Source organism: Echinops telfairi, unplaced genomic scaffold (genome assembly GCF_000313985.2).
Source record: "Echinops telfairi isolate 266 unplaced genomic scaffold, ASM31398v2 ScPeMD7_7420;HRSCAF=8458, whole genome shotgun sequence".
Lineage (NCBI taxonomy): Eukaryota > Metazoa > Chordata > Mammalia > Afrosoricida > Tenrecidae > Echinops > Echinops telfairi.
Window position 1 is genome coordinate 34,916,661 of NW_022111320.1, and position 14,158 is coordinate 34,930,818.

At 43.7% G+C, this 14,158-nt stretch overlaps 1 protein-coding gene and 1 non-coding gene across 4 annotated transcripts in view; both read left to right on the forward strand.

The window, feature by feature from the left end:
• Window positions 1-14,158, forward strand: part of THRB (thyroid hormone receptor beta) — a 463,054-nt gene that overhangs the window by 186,498 nt on the left and 262,398 nt on the right. For all 3 annotated transcript variants that reach the window (XM_004704028.2, XM_045297409.1, XM_045297408.1), the window contains exon 3: window positions 6,994-7,064. The gene's annotated coding sequence lies outside the window, so the exon portion shown is untranslated. The remainder of the gene's footprint in view (window positions 1-6,993; window positions 7,065-14,158) is intronic.
• LOC115872190 lies at window positions 13,708-13,871 on the forward strand. The gene has a single exon (XR_004047723.1). It is a non-coding gene; the product is annotated as a U1 spliceosomal RNA (small nuclear RNA).

Sequence of the window (14,158 nt, forward strand, 5' to 3'; positions counted from 1 at the left end):
CACACACTCACACCCACACACAATGTGGTCCAGGCCTGTGCCATCCGCACGATCACTGCTGTTTTGAGCCCAGAGTTGTAACCACTGTGCCAATCTATCAGGTTTAGATTCCTCTTTCCAATGACCCTCCACTTTATGAAGCATCATGTCCTTCTCCAGGATCTGCGCTCTCCTGGTAGCATGTCTGCAGTACATACAATGGAGTGACACCGGTCTTGCTTCTAAGGAACATCCTGCTATCTTTCTTCCAAGGGAGATCTGTTTGTTCTGCTGGCAATCCATAGTATATTCAATATTCTTCACCAACACTATCATTCAACTGCATCAATTCTTCCCAAGTCTTTCTTGTTCATTGTCCAGATTTTGCAGGCTTATGAGGAGTTTGAAAAATTCATGGCTTCAGGCAGGTGCACCTTAGTACTCAAGGAATATGATTACCCTAATGTAAACATGCACACACCTTTGTATGTTGGTGAGTATATATGTTGGTTACAAGTTAAATATACTGTTTATTGTGGGCCATGGCAAAATAATTATTTGGGGGTATTCTTGATTTTTCCATTGTCATGGTGACATTTTTGTACACAGATAGTTTTCCAAAATATTGTGTTAGGAATTAAACAGATCAAATTTGGGGCTTTGGTCTGAGTTAGTAGAGAATGTCTTTGTGTTGATATGGATAGTAATTATGTTCTTGCCCCTCAAAATTCACCAGTAGAACATAAAGCTTCTGGAAATCCATCTTTATTATGATTGTATATAGAAAGAAACAGTGATCACTGTAACTATTTTCAAGTGTCAAATAGAAAACTCCGCAGTGTCAGAAAGCCACCATGTTACTGTTATTGCATGCCACTGGGCCAGTTCTAACCCATAGTGGCCCCTGCCCACAGCAGAACGAACCACACTCTGTCCTGTGCCATCTTCACCCGGGGCCGTTGTGGCTGAACCCATCGGTGCAGCCCCGAGAGCAGTGGTTCTCCACCTTCCTCGTGCCGCGACCTTTCATACAGTTCCTCATGTTGTGGTGACCCCCAGCCATACACTTACTTCATTCCTTCTTCCTAACTGTCATTTTGCTACTGATATGAATCGGATGACCCCTGTGAAAGGGTCGTTTGACCCCCAAAGGGGGCCCGATCCACAGGTTGAGAACTGCTGCCCTAGATCATTCCATCTCCTTGATAGTCTTTTTGGTTGCTAACCTTCCACTTCACCAAGCACGAGGTCCCTTTCCGGGACTAATCTCTCCTATGGTATTTGAGGTGAAGTCTCGCCATTCTGACTCGAAGGAACATTGTGGCAGTGTTTCTGCCAACGCAGGTTTAGTTCTTCTTCTGGCAGTCCGTGTGACGTCCGATATTCTGTTCCAGCACCACAATTCAAATACATCGATTCTTCTGAAGTTTATCTTATTCATTGCCCATGCATATGGGGTGATTGAAAATATCCTGGCTTAGATAAGGTGCACTTTAACCTTCAAAATAACGTCCTTGTTCATCAAACTTCGAAGAGGCCTTGTGAAACAGATCTGCCCAATGTAGTGCATCGTTTGGTGTCTTGGTGGCTGCTTCCAGGAGCAGTGATTGTGAATCCGAGCAAGGTGAAATCGCTGGCAGACGGTGTGTACGTTTCTTCTTGAATCATGTGGCAGTGGCTGCCTGGGGTGCTATTTCACTAGGATTTCTGGATTGTATTTGGACTCAGCAGTAAACACAGTTGCACTTGATTAGTGAGGTCTGCGATAAACATGGACTGGTAACATTGACACCTATTGGAACTTTTCAGTCTGAGAGTCTTGGAGACATGAGTGCTTTCTCTGCTGTGTAGTGGAAGGAAAAGGACTAGCAGATGGCTGTTGCCCAGAGGTAGACTTTTCAGTATCCCTGTGCTAAGTTTAGTTCTGCTCATGTTACATCTAGTGACATCTAATACATCATGTTACATCTACTGTACAGGCTGCCAAATTTATTTGGCTTACTTCCCCCTCTTCAGAAAAGAAATTATTCAGAGCCCTATAACCATGAAATTTTTTTCCTACAGTTGCCCCTAAGCCAAGATAAAGTATAGGCATCTGCATTTTCAGCCTTCCTGGATTGTCCCAGCACCTCCCAGGACAGTGGTTCTCAACCTTCCTAATGCCGCGACCCTTTCATACAGTTCCTCATGTCGTGGTGACCCCCCCAACCATAACATTTTTGTTGCTACTTCATAACTGTCATTTTGCTACTGTGATGAATCGAGCGACCTCTATGAAAAGGTCATTTGACCCCCACAGGGGTCGCGACCCACAGGTTGAGAACCGCTGCCCCCAGAGGTGCTGTCACTCGCTTTGGGAAGCACTTATTTAGATTCATTCCTTGGACAGCCCTTCCTAAGTGTTTTATAGATCTGCTCGCTTCTATTCCTGCGAATGCTCTCAACAGTTCGGGTTTTTATTGAAAGAATTGTTATAGAGCTCTTTCGTTACCTCTCCTGATTCTAGTGCTGAAAATTTGGGGTGGGATCAGAGGTCATGGGCACTATTCAAAATATCTCAGAGCACCGTTCAAAAACTGAATGCTTGTACACATTTCGGCAGATTATTTCAGAGGGTTATAAATTCCCTAAAGCATGCACCTAGTTAGTAAATCTGCTCTAGTTCCTCATGTTCCCATCTAACCCTCACATTTTTATCAGAGCAATATCTCTTCTAGAATGTTTCACGATTGCAATTTGGATCATATCATTCTCTGCTCAGAACTATTCTATCTCCCATTGCCTTCAGAACAAAGCCCAATCCATTTATTCTAGAATCCCAAATCTTTCACGCTCTGGCCTGATTCATACCTTTGTAGCCTCATCACCCACTCATTCTCCACTACTGTCTCCTCCTTGTAGGCCTTTTTTTGTCTTTTCTCATACATCTTTGTCTCAGATCCACCCGTGATGTGCCTTGTACCCATGAAGGCAGTATCTCAGTTTCCCCTTACTCCCCCCACCTTCCCTTACATTCCCAGTATCGCCACTCTCATTATTGGTCCTGAGGGGAGTGTAGCTCTTTAAGGAAGTAGAAAACCTAACAAGAGCCTTGGTGGCATAGTGGTTACGCATTGTCACTATGCAGGAGAAAGGTGAAGTTTCTACTCCCGTAAAGAGGTAGTTTCAGAAACCCACAGGGGTGGTTTCATCTGATCCATTAGGCTCAGGTCACTATGGGTCGGCCTTGATAATTAAAAACAATGAGCATTTATGAGCTCAAGAGTAGAAGGATGGGTTAAATGGTCATCCAGTCCCTAGTGGGCGTAGTTTTAGATCTGTGACAAGCTGTCAGTTAGGTGACTGCACATCTTGGCTTGGTTATCTTATTTATGTGGTGCTTGGCTGGTCGAGGTCATTCTAGGTTGCCCATGGTCAATGTAACTGAAATGCGCCTGCTCTGTTCCACGTGTCTCACCCCAAAACGCTAGCCCAGGCAGGTTCTTACAGCGGTTGTTGTCAAACAAAAGAGGAAAGCATAAACATAACTAAGTTTCTCCATCTCAGCATACAGCATATCTGCTAGCAAACCCTGTAGCCCAAATCAAAGTCAAGGAGAGGAAAATAGATTCAAACTCTTTAGGCAGAGGCACTGCAAACTTGCATGGTAAAAGGGCAGACACAGGAGAGAACAAAGGAATCCATTAAAATCAGTCTGTCTCAGGCTCCATTAAGATTTGATGAGAGAACAAAGACTAAAAGGATGTGGATGGATGGATGGATGGATGGATGGATGGATGGATGGATGGATGGATAACATTAATTTTTACCATTAATATAACTTTTTAAATTAACTTTTTGCCATAAAATACACATTATGTGTTTGTTGGTTTGTTCTCAAAAGTTTCATTTGTACATAGTGACCTGTCAAAATTTTTTTTCTTTAAGCCAACTAAAGAGCCATTTATAAATAACATAATAGTCAAACCAAGTTAAAGGGACTTTATTTATCTTTTAACCTTCAATTTGCATTAATTGGAAGCAGTTATGGGAAATTGTGCCAACCTCACCTCAGGTCAGATGGTGGAATAAAATGAACTGTTTCATGCCCAGAAATAAATATATTCCAAATATAAATATGAATCCATTATAAAACAGATGCTTTTGAAACTACAAAATAACCACACTGTTAATATATTTGTGACCCATTTAAAAAATGTGTAAAGAAGACACATTTGGGGCTAAAGTTGTCCCCGGGAAGTGATCCTCGTTGCTTTGAATCTTGTGTGAACAAAATTGGGCGGCCTCCTTTGTGCCATGAGCAGTCCTAGCTCCCTCTTTCACTAGAGAGACGAATTCCAAATGGGCATGATTACACTGGAAGGATCCAGAGCTTGACCTTGCTGCTTTAAATGTCTTTCATCGATGAAAAGATGCTATGTGGCTACATCCTATGTCACCCTTTAGAAAACTCAGTGACATTGCTTGTCAATTTCCTTCTCAGCAGTTCCATTATTAAAACCTGAGCCTCTTCTCAGTATTCTAGAACAAGGATTTCTGCATGGGATTCCTCGCTGGCCTGTTCTTTGTTCAACTTTGGGCAAAATATGTCATTTTTTCTGCTTCTTCATTCCTTATCTGGAAATCTGATTAATAACATGTGACTCAGTTGATCATTGTGAAGTTTGAATTAAATAAAATAATTAGTCCAACCCAGCTCATAAAATATCTTAATAAATCTTAGGTATAATATACTTAATAAATAGTATTAATAACTAGTTGAGAACTTCTAAGTTGTTACCCGAGTCATATATAGTCTTCAAAGTTTAAATTAGAATTACTTCCTCAAAATATTTATCAAGGCCCAACATTGTTTTTATACAGAAGGTATTGTATGGGGAACCTGGTGGTACAGTGGTTACGAGTTGAGCTGCTAACTTCAAGGTCAGCAGTTCAAAACCACCAGCTCCTACGGAAGAGAAAAATGTGGCTTTCTACTCCAGTGAAGAGTTAGTCTCAGAAGCTCACAGGGGCAGTTCAACCCTGTCCTGTAGGGTCACTACTGGTCAGCATCAACTCCATAGCAGTGAATGAATGAGCCAACTGGTGTGTGAGTTTTGGGAGTAGCAGTGCATTTTCAATCAGGAGTTTCATAAAGCCTCCACAGTAACAAAGTAAGCTTCTTTCTGAGCGTGTTGATGTAGTCCTTGAGAAGACTTGTAGAATATCTTCCTTTAAAACTTGGTTTTCAACTTAATATGACCAGCATTTCTAATTGCCCAGTGCCCAGTAAGATGATGCTAACTAACACTTTGTATCTAAGAGCGAAGTGATGGAAACATTTCACTGGAATAGTTCAACATAGCTCCAGAGATTTCCGTGATATTGTTTAAAAGGGAAGGTAATTCAGAACCAGATGTATGTTTAACAAATGTTTTGCATTTCAGCACAGCAAGTGCCTCCTTGTACCTAAGTTACTATCTTCTAAATGAATTTAAAACATGTGAATTCTCTTCATTGCCTGGGGAACATATAAGCCAGATCTCACTGCCCTCAAGTCAGTTCTGATTCAAGCGACCCTATACGTAGATACAGAGATAGATGGACTAAATGATCGGTCCACTCTGACTGAGAGCACTACAGAGATAGATGGACTAAATGATCGGTCCACTCTGACTGAGAGCACTCCTGGAGCTCGTCATAAGAGCAGATAACCTCATCCTTCTCCTAATGGCTTTGACCTTGGAATTAGCAGCCAGAGGTATTTCCCACAGTGTCATCGAGGCTCCCCCTGGATACACACATAGGTATTTAAACATAAAAGAAGTGAACTAGGAGAGAAAGTAACAGAATCTCTCTTCTGGAGTTGGGTAGAAGTTGCTAAGGGAACTATGCTCTATTTTTGTTTGTTTTTAATTAAAGCAAGTAAACCAAACAGAGAAGACAGGACAAAATGGTAACAGTTATCTACTTAAAATATCAAAAGTGGTCTAGTAGCGATACCTTAGTTGTGCTACTAACATTTAGGTTTCTGAAATGCCCAAGTTGCCCACCACAAACGTGGCAGACTCGAGAGAGGAGAAGCTCATTGTGTTGCCACACACTTGGAGGCAGATGTCTTCGTCTCTGGGGCCACTCCTCTTGACTCCTCTTGACCTGTGGGAAATGCTCCCAATGCAATTTCCCTTAAAGCAATCTGGGCAGCTCCAAAACTCCATGCTACAATGACATTTCAGTTGTCGCCGTAGATTCATGTCCCCACTGTTGCAAATAATATTTGAAAGGGCTCATCCAAGGGGCCATTCACGGAAACAGAGCCAGACCTTGTCTAACGCAAAATAGTTGGATGGCTTAGATTCGTGCTTGTATCTAGTCATCTTCCCAGGCTGGAAATCCGAATCTCCTAGCTCTTGTTCCTAACACTCCACTGAGAAGTAGGTCTTTGGGATCCATAAAAGTAGTCCCATGCCTATAACATCCCATTATACTCCTTACATGAAAGCCTTTTGCTGGAACCTTCTCACCTTTAGAATGATACTTCAATGAAGTAGTTTTTTGCATTTATTTTAAATTAAAGACAGCTCTGAAAACAAACTCAACCCACTACCATCCACTCCAACTCTGACTCATAGCAGCCCCGTGAGACAAAGTAGAACTGCCCCACAGGGTGTGCGTGGTCGAAATCTTTATAGATGCAGACTGCCACATCTTCTTCCAGGAGAGCAGCTGGTGAGTTCAAACCACCCTCCTCTCTGTTAGCAGCCAAGCACGTTAACCACTTTAAGTTCCGAAACCAGATGCTATTGAAACCAGGGCTTCAGGACGAGTTCGTTTAACCATTTAACCCATGCTGGAAAGGTGCGTTGTGGCCCAGATATACTGAATGGGGATCGACATTTTAGCAAGCGCCCTATGAGGATCTGTAAGATTCACCAGTTTGCAGCCCCGATTTAAACGTAGAAAGAAGAGCAGTTTGAAAGTAATCATATGTTGAAACACTAAAACATTTATCCCCTCCTGTTTCCTTTTCTCCAGATCTGCGATTTCCTCCCGGTGGCCGTTCTTCGTGGGTGCCAAGCTGCTCACATGATTTAATGGATAAGAAGGTCAGATGTCAATCATGACTGTACTGTGGGCAGATCCATGATCTTAGCCACTCGTTGTCATATTTCTGTACGATGGGAATGATCTTAGTAGGTGTCGTGTTGGTGCGGTTGTTACTTAGTAGACGTTTGAACTCTGTGGGCATTCAGGACAAAATCATAACGTGCAGTGGGCCAGACACTTTAGGGAGCAGGTGGTGGATACATTTGGGAGAAACTGAGGAATACTCGACCCGTGAGAAAAAGCTGTCCGGTTGTCATTTGTTCTGTGAGGGAAATTGCCCTGGGTCAAGATCCAGAGAGCCTCTCGAAGTATCTTTCTCTTGAGCACCAGGCACAAAATTCGAGAGCCCAGTGGTTAGGGCAAGTCATGTGCGCTGGGAACACCCACCACAGCGCAGCTCCACCTTCTCTACCCACCAGCCCTCCGAGCCTTCCCGTTCGCCTCTAGGTATTTTGTAATAGTGAATGGTCAGTTTTGAACACTAGGCTCTAACACAAAGCCAAGTTTGTGGAGTTTTAGCTTGCCTCTGGAGTGCAGGTTGTGTCAGTACCCTGCTCTGTGTTTATTCTTTTTAGCAGCTTAAAAGTTAACTAGGAAACACTGGCTAGATTCTGGCTGTGAGATGGCATTCAGCCTTGGCCAGGGTCTGGTGGAGTCTATAGAAATGCTTGCTGGCTGAGGGAGTTGGGTCTTTTCAATGATGTCTTTGTGCCTTCCCTTCCCCATGGCCCCTGGCCTATTGTCCAGGCGCCTCAGGTTGGGTGGTGCTATCTGATCGTAACCAGTACTAATATTACAGCACTCAATGCCCAGGGCCCCCCGTCTGGCTGCCTCTGTCTCCCAGCCCTCCCTTGGGGGACCAGTCACCGTTCTCATATCAGAAAGCACAATTTATGGGACATTCAAGGGAAAGAGATCACTAAGAATCTTCTAGACCCGTAGTTCTCTCTCTCTCTCTCTTGCTCTCTCGCTCTCTCTTTTATTCTCTATAGAAGCCTTCATTTTCCCAAGTAGAATCGTACAGTGAAGCCCAGTTTGTAAAAGTACAGCTGTTGTGTTTGAAGATGAAAAGGGTACCCACAAGCCCTACCCCTCAGCCATTTCTTCCCCTTACTCTCAGTTCAGGGGACTTCTGAGCCCCACGCCAGGCCTCCTCAGAATACTTGCCAATACTTTCTTGCCAGTTCTTTCTACTCAGTTCATATTTAAGGAAAGTCAGGGAAGGTTTTTTATGGATGTCCAAATAATGAGTCATAAAACACAAGAGTGTGAATCTACTTCTAATGTGTCTAGGAATGGAAGCACTCGTCTACGGTGACAGAAATTAGACAGTGGTTACCTTGGGGAGGAAAGACTTGAGGAAATGTTTAGGAATGTTCCATATCTTTATAAAAGTCTATGTTACACTTGTGCATCTGTTTGTCAAAACTCATCAAGGCATCTTGCTGTGTATAACTCATCCCTCAATTGAAAGTGAAAACCAAGGAGGAAACATAAACAAAACAATAAATTAGACATTGAGTAGATAAAACTATCGTGGCCCGATAGATGAGTTGGCTCTGCTGTTTTAAAGCTGACTGGGCTTTTTATTAGTTAGGCCTAAGGTCATTATGTAAATTTTCCAGAAACCAGGTCACCTTGCTGCTATTCTTTGTTCAGCAAACACCGAAAGTAGAGGATCTCGGAAAACGAAAGAAGCACGCAAATATTGGTTGGGTCTTTCCAGCCTATCACGTGGCTCAGGTGGAATGAATGGAACGTTACTGCCAGTATAGCTCCTAAGTAGTATCCTTGACTCCGCGGATCACGGAAGCCAAGAATCATTACCCTGCTTCTGTGTAGCACAGATAGAGCAGTGATCCACAGTCACAGCATCTTCCAGATGGGCTGCTCTGCACTTTGGGAGCTCTGAGAAACCCCTTAAAAACTTTTGCTGGGAGGGGGCACTGATAGGTGGACAAGGTCTAGATCACCTACCCAAGATATAGATTTTTATCTGTTTAGATATGAGGATCAAGGATAGATTCTATATGTATAAAGGTTTCTTTAAATGAAAAAGAGTTGGAAAATATTACATATTCCATACATGCATTTGGACGAATGAAGCAGTATATTATTGTAGTACTTTATTTTATTAATCAGCCACATGACCGGGAATGCTCAGCCTTTTTGCACAATGGCTTATAGCTTCTGAGGGTTTGCAGCTGTGGTTTCAGTTTGGCATGGAATGTACTCTTTGCAGGCTCACCCTGACCGAGATGCAGCTTCAGGGTTATAGATAGTCTCAGCTTCACTCCCTACCCCACCAAAGAAAGGTCTCTTCTGAGCCCCTTTCCAGGGTTTGGAGCCAATTGGGAACATTGTGAGAAAGAAAGGAAATCAAAATAAAGTCGAGACACTCTGCAGGTGGTGACCGAGCTAATCCGTGGGCATTGTAGATTTCTTTTAATTTAAGGTTTTGCATAGTTCTGAGATCTGTCTCCTAGATGCGAACCTCATTTTCGCCATGCTTTATTTTGACATTGTTGTGGATTGAATTGTGCCCCCCCCCAAATATGTCTAGTGTGTCCAAATATGTCTAGTCCGTGGCTCTCTCAGTCTTAAGTAATTATCTCCATGTTATGCCCTAATCTTACGTGTTGTCAATTCTAACCTCTAGATGTGAAGGAGGCAGGATTAGAAGCCATTATGCTAATGAGGCAGGATAAATGTACACAATACGATTGTGTCTTGAGTCAGTCTCTTTAAAAAACAATGGAACTAGCAAAGAGAGATCCAAGAGACCCATTTGCCACCAAGAAAGGAAAGTCAAGGGTGAAGCCCATCCTCGCAGCCTTTGGATGTGGGGTTCCTGGGCTGAGAGTTTTCTAGCCCCCGGAGAAGATTGGTGCCCAAAGTGGAGATCACCAAAAAACGCCAGGTCCACAGATGTTGAAAGGAGACAATGACTTTCCCCAGAGCCCACAGAGAGAAAACCTCCCGCCCTGGTTTGGACCTCATGTTCTCCCAGCTGTCAGACAATACAGTGATGTTTCTTCAAGCTGTCCACTTACGGTATTTCTATTGTGGCAGCGCTAGATTATTAAAACAGACGTGCACAACTATAATATGGAGTCCCTGGGAGGTACTCATGGTTAACACACCTAGCTGCTAACCCAAAGGTTGGTGGTTCAAATCTATGCAGAGATGCAGTCCCACTCTCCCTCTCCCAAGCGTTCACCTGTGTGTCCATCTGTAGAGCCACTCATGCCTCAGTTGTTGCAGGGCTGTGTACACGCAACATGTATGTCTGGGGCCTTGAACTCTTGCATTCCTCCTAGTGTCTAGCCTTGCCCCTTGTTGTACATTGTCTTCCCCTTCCCCCAAGTTAATACGTGTCTATCATCTAATTATTACTTTAGTTCCCTCCCCCTCCCCTGGTAACCGCCCATAATGTTTCCTGTTTGTATGACAACATTTTCTTGACTTTTTATAACACTAATTCTTTTCATAGATCTTAACTCAATGGAATTTTGGGAAACTGCAATTAGATAAAAAGGCCTCTCATGACACCTGGTGAAACAGGTTACTTGTGGATTCAGTCTTGTTTTCAGCGCGCAGCAGGTACCATCAACGATTGGCCTTGTAATTGATTGCTTATAATAAGGCATTGGGCGCTCTAAAATGCACCTCCTTTTCCTGAAATGCTTTGATCCAACCTAATGAAATGTTTTTGTTTGGGTTTTAGAATTGAGGCAGGAAGCTGAAAAGTAATTATTTTGATTAAATGCAGCTCAGGGCATAAGCGACGGCTTCCAACGCTGCCTTTTAGAGCCAGGTAGGAAAGCAGGGCTGGGCAGAGCAAGGGAACTGAAAAGGACGATGTTAACAAATGGCAAGAGGAGGTCAAGTGCAGTCAGAGCAGGAAGGGTTTGAGGATGTGCAAGGGTTCCAGCTTCGGGACTGAAGTCCTTTGTTCCAGAAAGGACATTCTGTGCTATGGGGAGTGATTGTCTCACAAGCATCAAGGTGTATGTAGCTCACCCACTAACAAAAACTCAGTTCGCTTAATGAGGATATCATAAAATCGCATCCTGTATAAAAAAATCATAATAATCTTTGTAACTAACCAAGACATTTTTAACCCACATACAATCACACTTTGTCTGCATAAGCACATTCCTTTCGTGGCCAAACCATATTTAAATTAGCAAAACATTTTATCCAGTCATTTCTGTTTAGTGAGAACATGAGAAGAAACCGAACTATACACTCTTAAGAGTATGAGTTCATCTGGAACCTGTACATAGACCAAGAGGCAGTGGTTCAAATAGAACAAGGGGACATTGAATGGTTTAAAATGCATTAGGAGGCGCTTCGTTAATGCAGCGGGTAGCGCATCAGTCTCATAAAATGCATTATCCCATACTGAGTCTATCTGTGTGCTGAGATACTAGTCCAAGATGGGGAGCAATACAAAGAACGTGCCATCAGGATTGGTAGAAGATTTATTAACAGTCTTAATAAGCAGATGACGCAACCGTGTTTGTTAAAAGAGAAGAGGACTTGATGCACTTACTGATGACGGTAAAAGACCACAGCCTTCAATACGGATTACAAGTCAATGTAAAGAAAACAAAATCCTCTCAACTCAGCCAATAGACAGCATCATGAGAAGGAGAGAAAAGATTGACGTTATCCACCATCCACTCTCATGGGAAGAGCAGTCATGAGACCAAGCAATATAGTGTGTTGTATGTGATATGAAAATCTGCTGCCAAGTACCTTTTCACTGAAATGTTAAAGGGAATGATTCCAAATATGCAGTGTCAATAATTGAAGTCTAATCCATCGACATATTTTTCACCAATAGCTTGAACATTGTAGCAACCAAACTACATGCAGGGCTGTTGAATGGGAAGACATCCTGATTGGCGTCTCATCTCCTCTTCTTTCCCTCGTTATTTTCCCTCTGCGTCCACTGGCTTGGCGTGGAGTGAGGGGGCGGGCAGGGAGGGACAAGAAAGGAAAATTCCCAGCACCGTTATGTGCATGTTATTATTCTGTTTCCAGACCAGGAAACTGAAGGTAGGGCGATCACGTGCCTGAGGCTTTCGCTGTCACAGTGGCTAGGCTGGCGCTCACTCAAGTCTGTGTATCTGCAAACTCCCGTTCTTAAGAAGAGAGACAGTGGGCTGAAACTAATCAGCATACTGTGATGGTTTGTTTAGAGACAGAGCTAAATTTGTGAAGATAAGCAAACCCGTTTGGGCCTGGCAGTATCACAGTTCTTGGGACAGTCTCCTTGGGGAATGTTTCAGAAAGTATAGAACATCCCAAACTGTTTTTTCCTCTGTCCGTTCCTTGTCATGGACTCGGAAACAGGTGTGAATCTGTAGTAGCATGTTATGAACATCTCTGCCACCACGTTGAGAGCACAGTAGAAGACCACAGCGGGGTGGAGAGGGGACAGAATTCTAGCATAAAGGTGTCTTCAGAGGACAGGCCCTGCTGTAGCTCTGCATGTCTGCTGTGCTTCTTTAAGACAGGCTTGAGCTCACTGCCGGCAGCCTCCGTTTCAGCTGATTTGGTCTGAGACACATACTAGTCTTTTACAGGAGTCACGTGCCTCTCATTTGAATGAGAAGATTACCTTTCTTCCAACTGTTAATAATCTGTCACGTCATAGGACTGTTTTTCAAAGAATGAATTTCAAAACATTTATAAAACACCTATTTTTTGCACGCAGCAGAGCCACAAGCTGGTGGTGCCGCCAAAGCCCTGGTGATGCAGCCAAAAGTGGAAGGATGGCTCCGCCCGTCACTTTCGTTGGTTGGTCAGTGAAGTCAATGTAAACAGACAAGACTCATTATTCACCAGGAGATACATAGGGATGATTTGTTCAAAACTATTCATTCTGAGCCCAGAAAAGAAAAAGAGGCCGCGACGACCCCAGGAATGGCATGAATTTGAGTTGCACTTTTTAGAATGAGCGGATCTGCTCAGGCTAAAAGTCAGAGAAAGGCTACTCTTGATGGATGAGCATTTCGAATGTACTTTTGAAAATGAGCTAAGCTTTGGGCTGCTAACCCCCATGTTAGCATTTCAGGTCTACCAGGCACTTCAAGAGAAAAGGAGGAGACTGTCGGCTCCCATGAAAATGTAGTCTTGGGTTGCTAAGGAGCCGTTCTGCGTTGCTCTATAAGGGACTGTGAATTGGAATCCACTCGATGGCAGTAGGGTCAGGAGCTAGTCACCAAGTGCACGACATTTTGATTAAGGACGTCAGCTCCTGGTGGCACATTTTGTATCAATGATATGACACGGGGCAGATGATGCTAGAGGAACGTGATGGGATTTGTGAAGCATGAAATGATCAAGGAGAATGTGTTCATTAATGAGACACGCAGTTCAAAGCCATGTCTACAACGTGTATGAAACCCCTGGTGATGAAGTAGGTGACGTGCTGGGCTGCTGCACACAGAGTGGGCAGCCTGCTCCTCAGGCCATCCACAGAAGGACAAGGCCGTCTACTCCCAGAAATATCCACAGTCTTGGAAATCACCAGGAACAGTTCTCCTCTGTGCTACAGGGTTGCTGTGTGAGAGATGGGGCTGCAGGGCAGGGAGTGGGTGTGTGTACTTGTTAAGTGTGCAGGGAGCCATACTTACCTGGCCGGGGAGATACCATGATCACGAAGGTGGTTTTCCCAGGGCGAGGCTTATCCATTGCACTCGGGATGTGCTGACTCCTGCGATTTCCCCAAATGTGGGAAACTCGACTGCATAATTTGTGGTAGTGGGGGACTGCGTTCGCACGCTCCCCTGTTTAAAAAAAAAAAGTGCGCAGGGAGCCTCCAAAAGTCCGTGAAACATTGCTCAAGAAAGGCTTTTTTGTTTTTTTTGAGCCCCCCTCATGCATTGCGTGTGAATGAATATGAGTGTGAGTGTGAATGAGCTCACAGAAAAGATAGTTCGCTGAACTTGTAGGTGAGAGGAGCGGAATAAACAAAGGGTGGCCTGGAGCTTTGTGATCTAGAGAACCCGTTGAGAGCTTAGCGATGCAGACGGTTCTTTCTAAGCCCATCAGTAGTCAATCTGAAAACAATCACATA